This window comes from Macaca thibetana, chromosome 14, assembly GCF_024542745.1.
Source record: "Macaca thibetana thibetana isolate TM-01 chromosome 14, ASM2454274v1, whole genome shotgun sequence".
NCBI lineage: Eukaryota > Metazoa > Chordata > Mammalia > Primates > Cercopithecidae > Macaca > Macaca thibetana.
This window is the reverse complement of record NC_065591.1, coordinates 117,582,232-117,602,359: the sequence shown is the minus strand read 5'-3', so window position 1 is coordinate 117,602,359 and position 20,128 is coordinate 117,582,232. Positions and strand designations below refer to the sequence as shown.

General features: G+C 48.2%; 1 protein-coding gene across 1 annotated transcript in view; it reads left to right on the top strand.

The window, feature by feature from the left end:
- Positions 1-19,313, top strand: part of RPUSD4 (RNA pseudouridine synthase D4) — an 88,414-nt gene extending 69,101 nt beyond the window's left edge. Inside the window, exon 8 of the mRNA XM_050755718.1 lies at positions 15,175-19,313. The gene's annotated coding sequence lies outside the window, so the exon portion shown is untranslated. The remainder of the gene's footprint in view (positions 1-15,174) is intronic.
- The last annotated feature ends 815 nt before the right edge of the window (positions 19,314-20,128 follow it).

Below are 20,128 nucleotides of genomic sequence, written 5' to 3'. Positions count from 1 at the left end.
AGCAATGTTCGGGGAACAAGAGAGGTAACTTTTGACCGCCGGTGAGCCAGACGTAACAGAGCTATATTTCTCCTCTTTCAAAAGCAAATAGGAGAAATATCGCTGAATTCTTTTTCTCAGCAAGGAACCTCCCTGAGAAAGAATGCGCCCTGAAGGTAGGCTTATAGACGGCCCCTTTAAGGCGTGCCGCGTTTTACGGTGGAAGCCGAAGGGATGAAATAAGCCCTGGTCTCCTGTAGCGCTCCCAGGCTTATTAGGACAAGGAAAATTCCCGCCTAATAAATTTTGGTCAGACAGGTTGTCTGCTCTCAAACCCTGTTTTCCTAATAAGATGTTATCAACGACAATGCGTGCCCGAAACTTCATTATCAATTTTAATTTCGCCCCATCCTGTGGTCCTGTGATCTCGCCCTGCCTCCATTTGCCTTGTGATATTTTATTACCTTGTGAAGTATGTGATCTCTGTGACCCACACCCTATTCGTGCACTCCCTCCCCTTTTGAAAATCGCTAACAAAAACTTGCTGGTTTTCCGGCTTGGGGAACATCACGGATCCTGCCGACATGTGATGTCTCCCCTGGACATCCAGCTTTAAATTTCTCTCTCTTGTGCTCTTTGCCTTTATTTCTCAACCCAGCCGAGACACTTAGGAAATAGAAAAGAATCCACGTTAAACATCGGGAGTTGGTTCTCCCGATAGGGAGGGACAGTGGTGCTCCTTTTAGCTGACATTCTTGGAGTCAGCCAACCAAATCTGGGCTGGCAGAGAGGTTTCAGCCAATGTATTAATTTGTCCGGATTGGGGGTAGCTGCCTGGGCACTCTGTTTAGAAGGACCCCAAGACTGTGGTGTTGTCATTGTTCAGAGAGTGTAATAACGGACTCATGGTGCCTATCGTGGGCACGAGCTGGAGGCCTGGTAGAACCTGTGCTGTGTGTGCGTCTCCCATTCCTGGACCAAATGAAAAGAGGGGAGAGTTACAATTCCTTATGCTGGTCATAATTTTTCCTTTGAACGAAAGAGTGAGAACAAATGATTTGACAACAGGCCAGGTGATTTGAATTTGGGAATCGTGCCCAAAAGTTGTTACATGTGTTCACTGCAGGTTTCTTTTGGGAATGGTCATTCTTCAAGCTGGTGGGGAATTCCAAAAGAAATTATACCTTAGTGGCTTTCAAACTATTCTTTTACAGGCTTACAATGGTAGGCTTTTCTTTCAAAGAAATCTTACGCAATGCGTAAACAAATACAACAGATACAGCTGAGCTGCTCTGGTTGAAATGAGACCTGGGTATCAGGGTACTCTACCAGTGCACCTTGGAGCCTGTTTGAAAGCTACCAGTCTATTCTGCTCTCTGCTTTTACGGGGGCTATTTTTATTTTATTTTGTCTTAATTTTTGTGACAGGGTCTGGTTCTGTCGCCCAGGCTGGAGTGCAATGGTGCCATCATGGCTCACTGCAGCCTTGACCTCCTGGGCTCAAGTGATCCTCCCACCTCAGCCTCCCGAGCATCTGGGATTACAGGCAAGCGCCACCTCTTCTGGCTAATTTTTTGTATTTTTAATAGAGACAGGGTTCAGCCATGTGTCCCAGGCTAGTCTCCAACTCCTGGCTCAAGGGATTCACTTGCCTTGGCTTCCCAAAGTGCTGGAATTACAGGCATGAACCACCACACCTGGTCAAGGGGGGACTATTTCTAAATATTTTTTGTAGAAATGCAGGACTTGAGATCCAAGAAAATGTGACTGAAATTGCATAAAGATCTTAGCAGCAGTGTTACCTTTACATACCTACACACGCACCATTATTCTGAGCAGTATCCTCAAACTCTCTCATCCTCCCACTCCCAAGCCATGAATGACCCCTGCTGGCTTATTTATTTATTTATTTATTCTATTTTAAGCTGTCTTCATCCAGGCAGCTCCCCACCTTGCTGTGCACCCCTTGATAATCTTGTCACATTCCCCCTCCCTCTTCATGCGCACTGCTTAATGGGCATCCCATGCCCTGGTCATTCACCTGGGCTGCTCCTTGGTGCCACTGTGGCTCCTCCCACTTCCCCAGCACTTGGTCCGCTGCCCTTGTTCTGTAGGTCCAGAGTGTACCTCCGATTCTCTGCTAGTTGGCTGGGGAGGATGCAGTAGTAGCCCAGGGCTCTCTGCTACAGTTCCTGGACAGCTTCTGGCTGTATGCCCAAAGCCCACTCCAACCTTCCCCGTGTCCTTTTTCTGAGCTGTTCTGTGCCCTTTACACACACGCACTGTCTGGATGCACCGTCGTCTGCTTCTCTTACCCCTCCCCAGTGCTTATGTCCACTCCACTCCCTGAGATCTCTTCTGTCCCAGCTTTCTCTTCTATTCCATCTAAGAACTTTGCGCATGCTAGTTTCTTCCCAGGAGTCTCCTTGGATTGAGAGAAAAGAAAGTTATTTTTCCCTATCCCTCAACCCATTCATCCTTGCTTAGCACAAAACCCACCAGCACATCATGCTGGGCATCCTGCCAGGCATAGTTTATTTTGTACTTGGGTGCTGAACTCTGGTGTCTTCCTGATTTATTTTGTGGTCTGTGTGTCTGTCTTCTGCATCCATCCGCATAAGCATGGCTGTTTGAGGCTGCAGCCCCATAGGCAGGCATTTAATAAAGCTGAGCATGACGAGAGAAATAAATGGCTGTGTTTTGCAGAGGGCAGGAGGGCTGGTGCACACCGGCCGGGGGATGGTTGGGATAAGGAGGTGACTTGTATTTCAGGCTCTTCCTCCTTGATGCGAACTTTGGGCCTATGTGAGGGGAACTTCCCAGCTTCCACGCGAGCCTCTGCATCCTGGGTTGGGGTGCCAGCTTTCCTGACAGCCCTGTACTAACCTCCCCACCTACTGCCTCCCCAAGAAAGAGCAAGAGGCTGGCTGCGGTTCAGTGCCTGTCAACCAATTCAGTGGGAAGGAAACATTAAACACTCCAACACTGCTTATTGGAGCTGGGTAAACTCAGCACACCACAGTTTACTTTGCTGTCAGAAATCCCTTAGCTTACCACAGAGCAGAACCCCCAGAGGACCAGGACTCCCACCATCCCCCACCCCCGTTCCCCACCCGCCAGGAGAGAACTTACGTCTCCCTCTTCCCAGCTGAGACCCTTCTGCATCCCTTTCTGCACCTCTGCCCCGCCGCCCCCTCCAGCTCTCATGTCTTCGTATTTCCCCTGCCTTACTCCTCCTTTCCACCCAGCTCAGCCCTGTCCTTCCTAAACCCTCCTCCAGACTTGGTGTCTTTCAGTAGCCAAATACATTTCAGAGTACGGAGATGGGAGCCAGCACAGATGAGGTCCAGGCATCTTTTAAGGGGTAGAGTGAGATCAGGAGTCACCCTCTTTCTTCCCTCCCCACCCAGAGTCCACGCAGCCCTGGGTTGTGAATCATTGATTCAAAAGGGGCCATGAAGTTAGGCAAAGATGCAGAACTGGTATGGGGTTGGAGGAACATGCAGGTGGCATAAGGGCCATTTGGGTGACAGCGAGAGGAAGCAGCGCTGCTCACTTCTCCTGGTAGGAACTTTGAGGGGCTCTGAATTAGGACTGCGTCTGTCATATATTTGGGACCTAGCTTTGCATGAACTCGAACTCAAATATTCTTCAACATAACAGCTACAACCTCCCTGGGGCCGCCCCAACCCCCACCTCTCCCAAGAAATTTGCAGCGTGGGCCAAGGTTTTCTCTTTGGCTCCGCTTGGAAGTGCAAACCTTGTGGGTTTGAGATGAAACATATGCTGTTCTGGAATGTGGCTGTTAGCCAAGGGAATGCTCAGAGGCCCCTGCAAAATGTGTAGCCATCTGCCTGGGGTTGAGCTGGGGGGTTTGTGACAGAGTATTCTGGGCTGGGAAGGAGCAGTGGAGGCCGAGGGCACCTTCCTTTCCTCTGCCCCTCTTGGGACCAGTGCCTCTCTCATCACTCAAGTGGATCTCAATGCGCTGTATTTCCTCCCCTGGGGAGACCCAAACCAGACTCACCCTCCGATGCTGATGCCGTGGGCCGAGTGACTGGCTCCAAAGAGAACAGGTGCCGATTAGAATGGCATTTTGCATATTCTTTGAATGTTATTCATTTCTTGCCAAAAGACACAAACTATTTCCCTCACCCCTGCCCCCCTCCCCAGGAACCCACAGTGTTTGCCTCTCTTCCTCTCCAGCTCCGTTCCCCTCATTGTCCCTGTTTCTCTGGGGATTTTGCTGACCCTTCTTCTGGAGCTTCTCTTGGCCTCCCAGGCCCTGATCACCAACATGGAAACCCCCCAGTGAATGCATCTTCAGGCCCAGACTTCCCTCTTTGGCGTGGCCAAACAGCAAATGCTCAGACCCCGTCCTTCTGCTCTAAGAAGCTCAGAAATCAGTTGCCTGGGAAGGCCCTGCCTGGACTTTCTTGAATGGCTGCAGGTCTAGGCTGGAAAGCCCCTGAGGAGGACTTATCACAGGGACTGGGTGTGTTGTGGGAGAGAGGCACCTGGCAGAGGCCCTACCAAATTATGGGTTAAAGAGCTCCGTTTGAAAGCATTTCTGGGAAGTTGTCAAGAGGAGATGGGGGAGGCTTAGGGAAATCTTAGGGATTGAAAAGAACCCTGGAGATGATTTCATTCAACCCTGTTTATTATTAATAATAATAATAGTTTTAAAATTCATTTTTAACTTCTGGAGAACCTAAGACCTAGAGGAAGAAGGCCAGTTCCCCAGGGTCATGGGGGTTAGCAGCCGAGCTGGATCACAAGCCAGGACTGCCGACTCCCAGTCCAGCGCTGTTTTCACAGGACGCTGTCTCTGTAAGTGCTCTTAGGAGAATGTCACCATGTCTCCAGCACGCTGTGGAGGTGGCAGCTGCATCAGTGGACCTGCTGCTTCCCTGGCCTTTGAGCTCCAAGGCCAGCTTCTACTGAGACAGAGTCACTGAGGATGGCTATTACCTGTCCCTCGGGTGAATCCCAGAAGCACACAGAGGGTGCATCAGGTCCACCTCGGGTGGAATACCAGCTTGGTTGCTTCCCACAGCAGTTGTTTCCCACTTTCAGCCCCTGCTGCCTTAGATGTGTTTCATACCACGTGCTCTGCTCCTCAGCCACGGCGAACTAGACCAGGAATAAGTACCCAAGACCAGCCAATGTGTTGGCAATAAACAGCCATCCAATTTTTCTCTCTTAGGAGTTTGAAATTAAAAAGCAGAGTCTAGCCTTTTGGTCGTAGGGAGCTCAAGTAAAATGTCATGATCAGTGAGGACTTGTTAGGGCCATGTTGTAAAACCATAGGCAAACCAAAGTCACGCACAGAGAAAAGCTGAACCAAGAGACCGCAGCCCAGGAGGAGAGAGAACGATGAGGCCGGTTACTTAGTTTAATTAAAGTCCCATATCCCTCATAGCTATCTCTATATCCACTTTCTATATGTGTTCCTGTGAACCGAGTTCTGCCCCTTGTGACTAAAAGCACTTTGACCAGATGTGATGAGGTTGGGAGCAACTTTGCATAAAGGTCCCCCCAAAAAGCCCGAGCAATAAAAGGGTGGACAATGGCTACTAATGGCCCAGGCACATCCCCACTCTATCAAGGCAGAGCCAGGGCTTTGGAGTGGAGAATTAGGGACTGGGGATATCCAATGGGATGTATAAGGGAGGAGAACTCAGCCACTGGTGGCTACTACCCCCCTTCGTCTTCCTTTAGGAAAATGCTCAAATGTTCTGGGGTAACCCTACCTTGAGAAGCCCTCTGCATCCTGTTTCACTACCTTGAGAATGTTGGAATGAATGAAACTCTTACTTTGTGGGGAAACCTCCAGTGTGTCCGCTGCTATTGGCCAGGATTATCCTCCTCTTCCCTGGAAATAACACCGTGTGTGTCTGTGTGTTGGGGTATGGCAGAGGTCTGGGCTGCGGGGAACGGAGATGATGGAGGTATGGTCAGCTGATTGCCAGGATGTGAGTTTCAGAGGCTAAAGTCACTCCATCTAACTTGGCTCAAGGATCCCAGGGCTGTTGAAGGAGGGGACAGGGCCATGTGTGTGCCCACACTAGCTCCAAGCAGAGAGGAACCAGTTCTACCCCAAGACTCCTAGGCACCTCCCATCTGGAAGACAGAGCTCTATCTTGCTGCAAAGCTACATCTGCCCACCAGATGAGCAGTACCTGTAAAACCTTCCCACATCAAACCTTGTGGGGCTAATGCCTCTTCCAGAGCCTGCTGACAACAGGAAAACGATCCCAGCACTGCATTTCCCAAAGAACTCGGAGATTCTTGCCCTGGAGCCAGGCGTGGGGAGTTTGATGTTGTATTGTCCACAGACATTCCAGAAAGAAAGCGTTGCAGTGGGAGAAGGCCTGGATGAACAAGGGGAGGGACCAGGGAACAAAAGCAGATTCTCAAAGAGGTCAATATGTATTGGCTAATTGCTTAATATTGGTAATAGTATTAATAACAAAAATCCCTACCATTTACTGAGGCCTTTAGCATGCCAGGCCTCTTACAGACGTCGCTCCAGGTCATTCTCACGGCCTTGCAGAATGTATATTACTTTCCCCGTTTTACAGAAGAAGAAACTGCAACTCCCAGCAGGTATGTTTTCAAAGACCGCAGAGCTGCCACCAAGCCTGCCGCTTCCCGTCTGAGTGAAACCGAGCAATCTCCCGGATAACAGGAGGCGGATAGGTGGAAACATTTCTAACACAGGGCTGAAGGACAGCAAGTAAGCTCCAAACCTCAGTCCCAGCCCCTCTTGGAACTGAGTTAAAGAGAAAAGAAGAGCTAAGAGCGCAGCATTCCTGAAAGCAACATGAGTGTCTGTTTTAATAAACACGCCAAAGCTTGGCTCTCCGAAAAGCGTGCCACGCCTTTGAAAGCGGGCCCCTGGGAAAGCTGTGTTCTGTCAGAGCTGCTGTAGCTCAAAACGTGTTCAGTGCTCCTCTTGGGCAATGGCCTTCAGGGCTCCCAGCACATTGCTTTGAAAATCTTCAGTGTGCCAAATCTTCCTCTTCATCCTCTGGGGCAGGTTTCATTTGGGGGCAAGTGCCAGGAGTCACTTCAGAGTTGAGTAGGCCAACTGGGGCGTCTAATTTGGGGTCGAAATGAGGTGCGATCCTAAGGCAGAAGAGTGCCTTGTGTGGTAGAAAACACAATGGAGCCCTTGGGGACAGGTTAAGAGATGAGCCCAGGAGCCCCAGAGCGAAAGAATGGCCTGCACCCTTGCAGGGGGTGCAGGGGAGGCCTTGAGCGAGATCTGAGGGCTCTTCATAGGGAGAGACACGATCAACCCCAATCAGGGCATAAGTGAAAACACACAGTCCCATAAAGTGTCCTGGGAAAGATGCCACGTTAATAAAAGGGAAAAATGCAGAGGAATGTGTGAGGAGGGAGCCGTTAAGAAATTGCAAGTGCCTGTAAACTCTGCCCTGCAGCCCCCATCCCCGCCCCCAATCATGGTTCCAACTTGTTTTTCATTAGGACTCAAGGAAAAAAACCTTAAAGAAACTAGCCCGTTTGTGGAGATAGCAGAGGACGGAGCTGGCCACCTGACTGGTGTCTCTGTGTCCCCTGCCTAGTGGCTGCCCTTCCACAAGTCTCTGGTGTGACCGGCCTTGAGTTACATTCCTCATTACATAGTACGTCTTACTAGAACTGCCGTGTGGCAGGCCAGGATGCTGGGTGCAAAAGAAGAGGGTTACAGTGGATCCCGGTGCAGCAAGGACCATTGTTTCTACTCTGGGGCATTTCTGAAACACTGTTTAAGTAATAGGAGTCATTTTCTCCTTCATATCCCCAAATGGGCCTTGGGAACCAGCTAATACGGTGGCAGCTGGCCAAAGCCTTATCACATTTCCAGGCTCCAAGCAAACAGGAAATGGGATTCAACTGTAGCCAGAGCGTTAGTTCTCAGGTGGGACTTCTAATGGTCAATAATCAGAAAGCAAGCATCAGTAACAGTTCAGAGAGAGGGAGGAGACTTGGTCTGTACAGCACTTTGAGGAGACTCACAGGTTTCCTGGCTAACACGGTGAAACCCCGTCTCTGGGGCGAGTAGGTTAGAGAGACACGTAACCCGGGAAGCTTGCAAAAAAAAACAGAGCGAGAGAGAAAAAAAAAAAAAAAAAAGAGAGAGAGAGAGAGAATATACAAAGATCACTACACTGGCAAAAATAGTCAGGTAAGCATGGGGTATTTAGAAATCTGGGGAAAGGCCGGGTGTGATGGCTCACGCCTGTTATCCCAGCACTTTGGGAGGCCGAGGCAGGTGGATCATTTGAGGCCAGGAGTTTGAGACCAGCTTGGCCAACATAACGAAACCTTGTCTCTACTAAAAATGCAAAAATTAGCGGGCATGGTGGCACACACCTGTAGTCCCAACTACTCGATTTGGGAGGCTGAGGCATGAGAATAGCTTGAACCCAGGAGGTGGAGGTTGCAATAAGCAGAGATCACATCATTGCCCTCCAGTCTGGATGACAAAGCAAGACTCTGTCTCCAAAGAAAAAAAAAAAAAGAAATCTGGAAGAAAAACAAATGAGAATGCATAGCCTAGCTAGAGTCTCATGGTATCAGTTTCAGCAGTTTTAGGGAGATGATAAGTGGTCTTATAGCAGAGATGTGATGCCGGAAAAGAACTGGAGTGGCTGTGGAAATGAGAAGGACATAGGAGTGTGGTGACAGCACTTGCCATGCTTCGTAACTGGGGGGGACAGCTGAGCGGGGGAGACAGGCAGGAGGATGTGTCTTGCTGAAGTGGGGCGTTCACACTGGTACAAGTAACACCAGTAGTTTGTACAAGTGGTTTGGCTGCAGAGAGGACAGTTGTTCTTAGATTTTCGTCCTGAAAGAAGTGGCTTAGGAGGCTGCAGAGTTACCTTCCCAAAGATTGAGAACTGAGCTACACTCCTGTCCCTGTACCTGGTTGACATGTCTGGGAGCAGTGTCCAATGGGCACTTGGTCCCTGGGGCCCCTTCCAGCTGAGGAGGTTTGACTCCTTGCTCTGAGATGATGGCAAAGCTCTTTCATCTTTCCTGCCCCCAACCCCAACTGCTGGGGGCTGGGGTCAGATGCAAAGCCGGGCTGACTGTCTTTGCTCAGGAATCTGCTGAGACTCAAGGAACAGGAAGCAGCTGAGATGCCTCCAGTTAATACTGCAACCTGAATACCCTCTGCAAGAAGGCTCAGCCGAGAGACCTGACAGAATCGGCATTGTTCAGCCAGATAGCCAGGAGCAGCTGCGCGGCCCCCTGGGTCTCCCTAGCACTGGGGATTGTGAATAACCTTCAGCCTGGGCTCACAGACATCCTGAGGAGATCAGGGAAGTGCCAGCCTGTCTGGTACCGGGTTGGGCAATAATCATTGGTCAAAGAGGATCAAGGACAGAGGCCTTTGGGAGCTTATAATCCTACCCAAAAGAGGTCACAACATGTTGCGGAAGGACAGATAAAAGAAGCCAGGAATGAAGGGACCTGTTCAGGCAGAGGTTGGGGACGGGGTCTTCCTATTATCTTTGGAGCAGTTAGCTAAGTGCTCGCCCTTCTCAGCCCAAGCTCCGGATGGCATTCATAGTGCAAGAGTGAATTTCCCGTTGACTTGGAAATTGTTCCTCCCCAAGAGGAAGCCCAACCAGGAATTACATCAAAGAATCGTAGTTCTAGAGCTAGAAGTGACTCTAGTGACCACGCAATTTGTCATCTTCACATTGCAAAAGTAAGGTAGAAAAGTGAGGTAACTGACTCAAAGCCACACCCCTCATTAGTGGCGGAGCCAGAACTTAAAACCTGGATCTCCAGACTTGAAGGCCAGTGGTCAATCCATTGCTGAGCTGCATAAAGCTACCTGACCCAGCCCTCCAGAGGTTGGCATGGGGGAAGACTAAGGAGGAAGGAGCAGGAATTGGACAATATAATGGGTACATGTAAGTACAAAGTGATCAACTTACAAATGAAATACAAAGTTAGAAGAAAATGAGCCTTACAGATTTGGGAGCATGAGTAGTAGTGGAAAGAAGACTGGACTCTGTATGAGTCAACAGACCTTGGTTTAGGTTCCCCTTCTACCACTTGCTCACTGCATAACTGGGAAAATTCTTACTATCTCTGAGCCACAGTTTATTCCTCTGTTAAATGGGGCTAAAAATATTGTAGGATTCTTATGAGAAATAGCATGTGTACAAGTACTTTGCATACAAGAATGTGTTAGGTAAACTGTTGTGGTAATTACTGGGATGATCTGGGGATAGGTTTCTGAGTTTGGAGGCTGGAATACATTACAGCTGGGATACTCCTAGTTCTCTGAGTTTCCCAGTGGAAGAGGGAAATCCGAAAACTAACACGAGTTTCTACTTCATCTTAGCCAACTTCAGATTCAACAATGGGAGCTGAATTCAGCAGGGCAAGATCTAAGCCTGAGTGCAAGCTCAGCCACACAATGGGGAGCCTTACCATGAGGGGTGCCAGGCTCCAGTTTCTGCCCTGAGAATCCTGGCCTTCCCTGGGAGGGTGCCTCTTGCAGAAGAAATGAAGCCTGATACCTCTCAACCTGAACAGGATCCCTTGGAGCTGTCAGGAGTGGGAGGCATGGAGTCAGGAGAAGAGGACAGGAAAGGGGGCTGCCAGCGTGAGGCCCGCGTTCTTTAGCCAAAGCCACTTGAATGTGAAGGGACAGTGGGACCCACAGCATCCTCTCTCACAGGCCTGGTGGCACTGCCCTTGACTTTTGATACCAGGCTTGGGTGGAAAGGTGTGTCTCAGGCATTAAACTAGAGGGTGCAGTCTGGGATACCTGGAAGGGGAAGAGTTTGGAGAAGGTCTGTTGTGATCCAGCTCAACACAGCAGCTTGTCCTAGGTAAGAGCCCTGCTGTGCAGGCTGAGGTCATTGCTGGCACGAGCTCCCCACTCACTGCAGACACCTGCAGGTCTGTTTTAATATCTGCAGCAACCACATTCCTGAGCAGGGTGGGTAAGAGCCTTTCTGGACAAGACTGCTTTCCATCAAAAATTATTCCAATTCACCAGGGTCAGATATTTTAGAGAGAGCTGGATTTTTTTTTTTTTTTTTGAGGAGGAGGAAAATAAAAATTCAGAGAGAATGACTAAATGCAGGAACCAAGAGGAGAGCAAGGTCCTGAGGACAGGGGAAGGGAGGAAGGACCCAGGGTTGTGAGGGACAGAAGACAAAAGATACAGGCAGTGGGTGCTGGGAAAGAGCTCTCTCTTTGGATCTAGCCCGTCTAGGCCTTTCTTAGGTCCTGATGAGTTTACCTGTTACCATCATCATTCATTCATTCATACACTCAACTGACATTTGACTTCCACTCCATATGCCAAGTGCTGGGCTAGGAAGACAGAGAGGTTGTATTAGCTATCTATTTCTGTGTCACAAATCCATAATATATCATGGTTTAAAACAACACACTTTTGTTATCTCACAGTTTCTGTGGGCCAGGAGTCAGGGCACAACTGAGCCAGGTCCTTTGCGTTAGAATCTCTCACAAGGCTGTAACCAAAGTTTTGGCCAGGGTTGGCATTTCGTCTGAAGGCTCACCTGGGGAAGGATCCACATCCAGGTTCATGTGTTCATTGGCAGAATTCAGTCCCTCAAGGGTTGTTGGATTGAGGGCCTCAGTTCATAGCTTGCTGCTGGCCAGAGGATGCTCTCAAATCCTTGCCACATAAGTCTTGCCAGCATGGCAGCTTGCTTTGTGGAGATATGCAAGCTGAGAAGGCTGGAGAGAGGGTCAGCCAGCAGGACGGAAGTCACAATCTTTTGTAACCTGAGGAAGGAAGTGACATCTCACTGCCTTTGCCATATTCTGTGGATTAGAAGCAAGTCCCAGGTTCCACCCACACTCCAGGGGAGAGCTTTACACAAGGGTGTGGAGGCTGCGAGACAGAGACGATCAGGAACCATGTTAGAAGCTACCTGCCCCCAAGTCAAAGTTGTTTTTGGCCTTTGGGTAACTCAGAGAGAGCAATAATGACAATTATAATAGTAGTAGTAGTACAACAGTAATAATAATGGCAAAAGCAATGCATTGAATACTTACAGTGTGCAGGGACTGTACTAGCTTGTCATATATACATATTTGCTTATCTAAATAGAGGGATATGTGTGTGTGTACACACACACACACACACACACACACACACACATACACATACACCTATATATATATATTTGCTTTTAGTTCCTTTTTTTTTTTTTTTTTTTTGAGACGGAGTCTCGCTCTGTCTCCCAGGCTGGAGTGCAGTGGTTCAAGTGATTCTCCTGCCTCAGCCTCCTGAGTAGCTGGGATTACAGGCACCCGCCATCATGCCCGGCTAATTTTTTGTATTTTTAGTAGAGACGGGGTTTCACCATATTGGTCAGGCTGGTCTTGAATGTCTGACCTCAAGCGATCCGCCCAGCTCGGCTTCCCGAAGTGCTGGGATAACAGGTGTGAGTCGCCGCGCCTAGCCTGCTTTTAATTCCTAAGTAGGTATCATTATTATCCTCTTTTTAGGCGAGGGAACAGGGTATCAGAGAGAGCACAACAGTAGGAGATCTAGGAGTTTTTAACTCCAGTTTGTCAGACTTCAAAGGCTTTGCTCTTCCTCTCTTCGTGTGCATGCCTCCCAGATGGATGGCAGTCTCACCTGGAAAGTGCTGTAATGGTCACTCTGTGCGGGGGTTGGCGTCTCAGAGGCAGTGACATGGAGGGAGCCCCCTGTAATAACAGCAACAGGACCCGATGGGGAGTTCAGGGCAAGGAAAGGGAAGTGACACAATTCTTCGCTCTTGAGGAGCCCTTGAGGCTCAAGTGGGGACCAGACCCAAGGAGGAGCCTCAGGGCACTTGCTGGGAGCAGCGGCAAGTGCAAGCGAACAGCTGTTGGAGAGCTCCTAGGAGAATGGAAGCTGGTGGCTGTTTAGATTAGTTTTCTAATTGGCCGAGTGTTAGCAAAGCCTCTTGTGTATACAGTGGAAATAGTTAATCTTGTCTATTTGTATATCCACTCATGTTCTGTCACTCCCTGATCTTCTCAGCTGTTTGCCTCTTACTGTGGGTTTTAAGCCGAGAGAGGGTTTAAGTCTATGGGACTCTTTCTGTGCAGCTCCTAGAACCCGTGGGCAGCAGGAGGAGAGCCACACAGTGGAAGAAGGTTCAAGTGCTTCCCCCACTCCATGCTGCCCTTGTCGCCACCAGCCTACCTGGCCATACAGCCCCACTTGTCCCCAGGTGGCCTCCCTTCCTGCAGTGCTCATCTCCCCAGCACACCAGTCCAGCCACTAGAACCCATACATTTGCACAGAGCAACCTTCCATATGTCACCTCGCAGCTTCATGGCAAACCTGGAAGTCAGGCTTTATGATTCCAAGTGAGAAACCAAGAGAGGTTAAGCGACTTGCCCAGTGTCACTCACACAGCTGGTGCGTGGCTGAGCCAAGGTCAAACCTGGGTCTCGCACTCCTTCATTCTCTCGCAAGGGCTTCTGGTCTGGCCCACCCACCCCACACACCATGTTCACACGTTCATCATGCAATATCCTTGCTCAGGAAGCCGTCAAGCTTTCTCTGCTGACTGTGCCGCCGCAGCCACAGGTTTGTGCCTCCCTTCCAGGGCCCTTGAGTTTTTGCTTCCCTTTCCCTGCCATGAATCCATCTCACCTCTACCGTGGGTTCCATGCCAAGAAGGCCAGGTTCCCAGACTCCCTGAGACATCCCAGGCTTCTGGGTTCCCTCTCTGATTAGACTGTTGCTAGCTTTATTTTTATTTATTTTTTGTTTTGTTTTGTTTTTGAGACGGAGTCTTGCTTTGTCATCCAGGCTGGAGTGCAGTGGTGCAATCTCTGCTCACTGCAGCCTCCGCCTCCCAGGTTCAGGGGATTCTCCTGCCCCAACCTCTCGAGTAGGTAGGATTACAGGTGTACACCACCATGCCAGGCTAATTTTTGTATTTTTAGTAAAGACAGGGTTTTGCCATGTTGGCCAGGCTGGTCTCGAACTCCTGACCTCAGGTGATCCACCTGCCTCAGCCTCCCAAAGTGCTGGGATTACAGGTGTGAGCCACCGCGCCCGTCCTGTTGATAGCTTTAGATTGGGGACCAAGATATAAACATTTCCTATCACATGCCAAGCCCGGGCACATGGAAAACATGTGTGGCTTATTGATAATGAAGAGAGGGAAAGATGAAGATAAGGTTAGGGGGACTTTGAGGGATACAAAAGTCTTCTTTCAGATGCAGAGTCCTCCCCTCTGACCGAGGGACCTCCTGCCTAAGACATTATTCCCTTGCCTCCCCACATCTCTATCTTCAGACTCCAGGTGTCTGTTAACGATTTTCTTCCCTTCCTGACCTGAGTGTGATCAAAACGCCCCTTTGTAGATGTTCCAGTCTCAGCCAGTCAGACATACACTTAAACATACGCATTTTTGGAGAGGTGGTGATTGGGACAGGTATGGTCATAAGTTACAAATGGGACATAATGGCAAGAAAAATGTCCACTGTTCAATAGCAGTCAACACACAAGACTGATGCTACAAGATTTGTTTTTGGGGAATACCATTCAGAGAATTTTAAAGAAATGACTATACAAATGGGATATGAAGGAAGTTAGAGAGGTATTGGCCTCCCCGATCTCTTACAGATATTATAAATAGTCATAACACTATTGATTACACACGTTCTGCGCGCCACTGCAGTAAATGCTCCATAAAAATTATCCTGTATTTAGTCTTCAAAACAGTTCTATAAGGTAGCATAGGATTATCCCTATTGGAAACTGTGGTTCATAGAGATTAAGTAGATTGTTTAAGACTACACGTATAGTGTAAAAGTCAGGATTAGAACCCAGACTGCCTGACCCTAGAACCCTTGTCCTTAATCTCTGATACCAAATGGACAGCCTCTGTGTTTCCCTGTTTCTTTGCTGATAGAGATTCATTAAAAATGCCTTTTGCTCCCCTCTGGCTGGGACTTGCGGTAAGAGGGAGAGAGAAGAGAGAAGCCCCACATCAGGGCTTCTCCCACTTTTAAATAGGGGGATGTGGTCTCAGTTCCTTCTTACCTAGCACAGTCCTCTGCCTTAAAACTTTGCAAAAGTGGGCAGCTGGTAGAGTTGCATTTTTTAAGTGTTCCAGGCTATGTCTTCTTATCTCAAGGAGGCTTGATTTACTTTCTTCTATCTTATCCCAGTCCAGGGCCCCTGTGATGGATTTCACCTTGGACATTTGCCTTTGGAACGGTTGCTCCTTGCCAAGAGCACTCCCCCAGAGACAGATTGAGAAGGAGACAGCTCCATGGCTCCCGTTCTGGGACTGGCCTTTCGTCTCCTGCCTCCCACAGCTCAGGTGGAGAGAGGAGGGCCCTGCCCTTACCAACTGGAAAGCATCAGGTAGGACTGCTGCTTAGCAAGAATAGAACTGGATTTCTGCAGATTTGGCCTGGCCTGCTCTCAGTTGAGATGTGTCAGGGGAACAGGAGAAGAGACAATAATAGTATAGCGGTATCAACGTAGGGTTAATATTTTCCTCTTTGTTATGACTATTCGTATGTCTTTTCAAATTTAATCTTCACAGTAACTAACTGAAGCAGCTTTTGTGTTCCCTTCTCACAGATCAGGAAACTAAGGGTCAGTGGGGCTAGGATGACACAGATGTGGAGAAAGGGCTGGGTTTCCAGCCTGTCTTCTGACATTAAATCTGTATGTCTTTCATGACGCATCAAGGAGGAATGCATCTCCCCATGGCTTCCCCTCACTTTTCTGTCTTCAAAAGAGATAGAGTGTGGCTCAGGTTAGGGCAGCTCATCCTTTTCCAGTGGTGGATGCCAAGGGAGAGAGTTGAGCCTGAAGGAAGGGGTGTCATGCTGAGCAAAGATCGGGGTCTACACCAGTCAGACTTGAAGTTGGAAGTCATACTTACAAGGGAGAGGATGGCCAGCCAGTCCCCTTTGCTGTGCTTGGAAGAGAATAGCAGTGAAACACTCTCTCCACAAAGCACTGTGATATGGTTTGACTGTGTCCCCACCCAAATCTCATCTTGAATTGTAGCTCCTATAATTCCCACGTATCATGGGAGGATCCTGGTGGGAGGTAATTGAATCATGGGGACATATCTTTCCTGTGTTGTTCTCACGATAGTGAATAAATCTCATAAGATCTGACGGTTTTATAAAGGGGAGTTCCCCTACACAAGCTCTCTTGACTGCCGCCGTGTAAGACGTGACTTTGCTTGTCATTTGCCTTCCTCCATGATTGCGAGGCCTCCCCAGCCATGTGGAACTGTGAGTCAATTAAACCACTTTCTTTTATAAATTACCCACTGTCAGGTATGTCTTTATTAGCAGTGTGAGTACAGACCAATACACATTGAAATCTTCAGCGATCATCATGCTCTGGGTAACACACAGTCACATAAGACCAGAATTCAAGAGAAAGGAAAGAAAGTAGCATTTTTGAGGTCTCCTGTGCACTAGGCATGGAACTAGGGAGTTCACATATTTTGTTTGATTTTCATAACAGCCTTGTAAGGTGGGCTTCACTATCCTTATTTCAGAAGAAGCTGAGGCCCAGAAAGATTAGATAATTTGCCTGTGGTCTCATTGCTAGTAAATTGTGGAGCTATAATTCAAATCCCAGTTATCTGTCCCACATCTGTTAGTAAACTAGAAGCTGGTCTTTCACATGTCTCCTGGAGAGTAGGGAGGTCTCTCTTCCAGAACCCAGAACAGTGCCTTACAGACTGTAGCTTAACTTGGTAACTTGTACTTCCTAACCCATTCTGCACACATCCTGAAGATGTAGAGGGGCAATAGGTAGAGTCAGCAGGAGGAGTTCAGGTTGTTGGTCAGAAAGGACTCCAGAGTTCCCCTCTGGCTTCATGTCAATCTTTGTTTTTTTTTTGAGACAGAGTCTTGCTTTGTCACCCAGGTTATAGTGCAATGGTACAATCTCTGCTCACTGCAACCTCTGCCTCCCGAGTTAAGCGGTTTTCCTGCCTCAGCCTCCCGAGTAGCTGGGATTACAGGTATGCATCCCCAGGCCCGGCTAATTTTTGTATTATTAGTAGAGATGGAGTTTCACCATGTTGGCCAGGCTGGTCTTGAACTCCTGACCTCAGGTGATCTGCCCACCTCGGCCTCCCCAAGTGCTGGGATTGCAGACGTGAGCCACTGCTCCTGGCCGTCAGTCTTTAAAGACAGGCACTGTGCCTTTTTCACCTTTGAGTTCCTGGTGGCTGACAAATAGCAGGGGCTCAAGAAAGGTAAGCTACTGATTTTAACTGAGGAGACCTTAAGGTTAAGATACGAGAACTTCAAAATCATAGAAGCTATAGTTGCAGATTGGCCAAAAGGATATAAATTCACTGGACGCAACCCAGTGAAAAATAACGAGGAAAGGGGAACTGGGCGATTGGATGGAAGGCCTGGAAGTAGCTGCTACAGAATGTGCATCTGCAGGGATTCAGGAGACCCGGGTTCCAGTCCCAGCTCTGCCTCTCACCAGCTGGGGGATCTTGGGCAAGTTGCCTCTTCCCTGTGAGCCTCAGTTCATTTATTTGTAAAGTGAAGGATGAGGGCTGTGTTCTAAGATCCTTTTGATTCCAACATTCTGGGAGTTTTGAATCATTACCTGCCTAAACACCCTCCCAGATTCCTGGGGAAAAGATAAAGAAGGTTGTTTCTTTTTTAAAAGCTTATTTTTTTAAAGAAATTGACAAGTAAAAATTGTGCCTATTTATGGTATATAACATCATGTTTTGATATATGTATACAGGCCAGCATGGCTAATTCAAACTATTGAACATATGTATTATTTCACATCCTTATTTAATGGTGGTAAGAACATATAAAATCTACTCTCTGAGCAATTTTAAAATATAAGATATGTTGTTATGAACTGTAGTTGCCCTGATGTACAATAGGTCTCCTGAACATATTCCTCCTGTCTAACTGAAGTTTTGTGTTCTTTGACCAATATCTCCTCAATCCCCCAACCCAACAGCCTCTGGGATCCACCATTTCACTCTGTTTCTGTGAGTTGGACTTTCTTACACTCCACATATAAGTGAGATCATGCAGTCTTTATCTCTCTATGCCTGCTTGTTTCACTTAACGTAATGCCCTCCAGGTTCATCTGAGAAGGTTGTCTCTAGAAACAGAAAAGAGTTTCACTTCCAACCAGGGTGATAGGAGCAGTCCTACCTGAGAGCCAGAGATGGACTTGATGGCATGAGTTATATCTTTTCAAGTCTGCGGGTGTTGCTGGTTTGAAAGTGGACATGGTACCCTATTTCTAAACCTCAGACTCTCTGGACAATGCAGCTCGGCCTTCAGAGCCACCAGAGAGGCTGCAGTGTGCGAAGACAGCTCATCCTCAGGGAGGAAGGGGAGCAGAGAAACCACCACCCTATGGGTTGTTCTCGGATCCCCCGTGTGCTGGCCGTCTCCCACCCAGGCTCAGTTTGCACTGCTAATCTGTTATGTCTTTCTTGGTAATTTAGCACTTTCAGACAGTTATGGTTAGATTCTGTTTATTTTTCTAAACCTCACAAAAACTCCATAATACAGCAAGGGAGAGTGGGAGGGGGAGTTTTTCTAGAAATATAAACTCAAGATTCAAATGCTCTTCCCCATCTGCAGGACAGCTGTTGTGGAGCTCGGTCCATCCCGAGCACTCCAGCGTTCCATTTCAAGGATCTCTTCCTGGCTCTCCTCCCACCATCATTCCTTTGAGAGAATATGGCCTTGAGATCAAGGCACGGAGAGCTGCCAGCTACTGCCACCTGACACAAAGCCTCATCACCCTTGCCTATCTCTCTGCCCTCTCCGTCCTCGGCATGGGGTCACGTTGTGGGTCATTCTTTCCTTTCACCAAGGTATGAGCAGAGGAAGAGAGAGCTGGAAAAAGAGACCTCTCCCTTTGCTGACTGATGAGGAAGAAGTATGGGGTCCGAGTGGGCCCACCCCTTGCCTAATTTTTGCCCAATTATTTGGCCCCTGGGGTCCCTGGTAGACTTCTTATCTTCTTGTGCACAAGATTACCATGTGTCTAATTGCTCAGCTCCAGTTAGAGTGGTGGAGGGAAACTGATATCAATGAATGAATGAATGAATCAATGGATGGTTTAATGACAGCTTGGAGAGCCAACTGGAGTTTGAGCAAGAAACAGGAAGAGAAGGCCAACATCTTTTAGCTCACCAAATACTTTCATGCCCTTTGGGAAGAAGAAAAATGGATATGGGAGAGGCAGAGCATGGAAGAGCTTAAATTGAGCATAAAGGACATAAAACTAGATAAGTAAGATCAGAAATAAAAGATGAGTCATCATCGAATCCAAACCTTTACATTTTCAGCAGAGGGTGCCGAAACCTCAGGGGGATAGTAAAATCACAGAACCAGAGTGAAGACTGGGCTCTTTTGACTCTTTTTTTTCTGTCCCTGACAAAATGTTGCTCTTTTCTTCTCCATACTTTCATATTTTCAAACTCATTTATTCCAGAAAAATACCTGCCTTCTAACCTGGGGTTCCTCTTTTTTGACCTAAAGAAGTTATCCAAACTTACCTTGAGCTTACTGTCCTTGAGTGCATTTTGGCCTTTGTTTTGTGGCCTCCAGCCTGCTCTCACTTAGAAAGGATGAGTGATGGTAGCAGAGCCAGCCAAGCAGGGCCAGTTTCTCCCCGGGCTGGCCCCATGAAAGGTTTGGCTTGGGTTCTTACCAGGGTCCACAAGTCTTGTCTCCTAGAAGTTTGGTCCAGTGGTCTGCAGTCCTGGGAATTTATCCCATCTCAAAAAAAGGTTTTCAGACCTTGCCTGATGATCCAGGGACTGGAACTGATCACACATTTTACCCCTTTATAGCAACTTGGGTGTCCCAAACAGGACCCATGACTTCCAAGTCCCAGGCTAGGATTTTCTAACCAAGTATGCAGTCAGAGGAAAATGTAATCCACATGTATCTGACTCACTGATCTCTAAATCATCCTAGAGTTTGATTCTGGGAATGGTTTGATGTGTACTCTGTTTTTTTTCAACTGTTGGATTGGTGCACTGGCCAAGACACAATAAATAGCAACCCTGAGAGAGAGAAGGAAGCTTCAAGTAGAAGCACGACCTGCAGGCTCTTCCCCTAGTCCCAGCTGGAGACA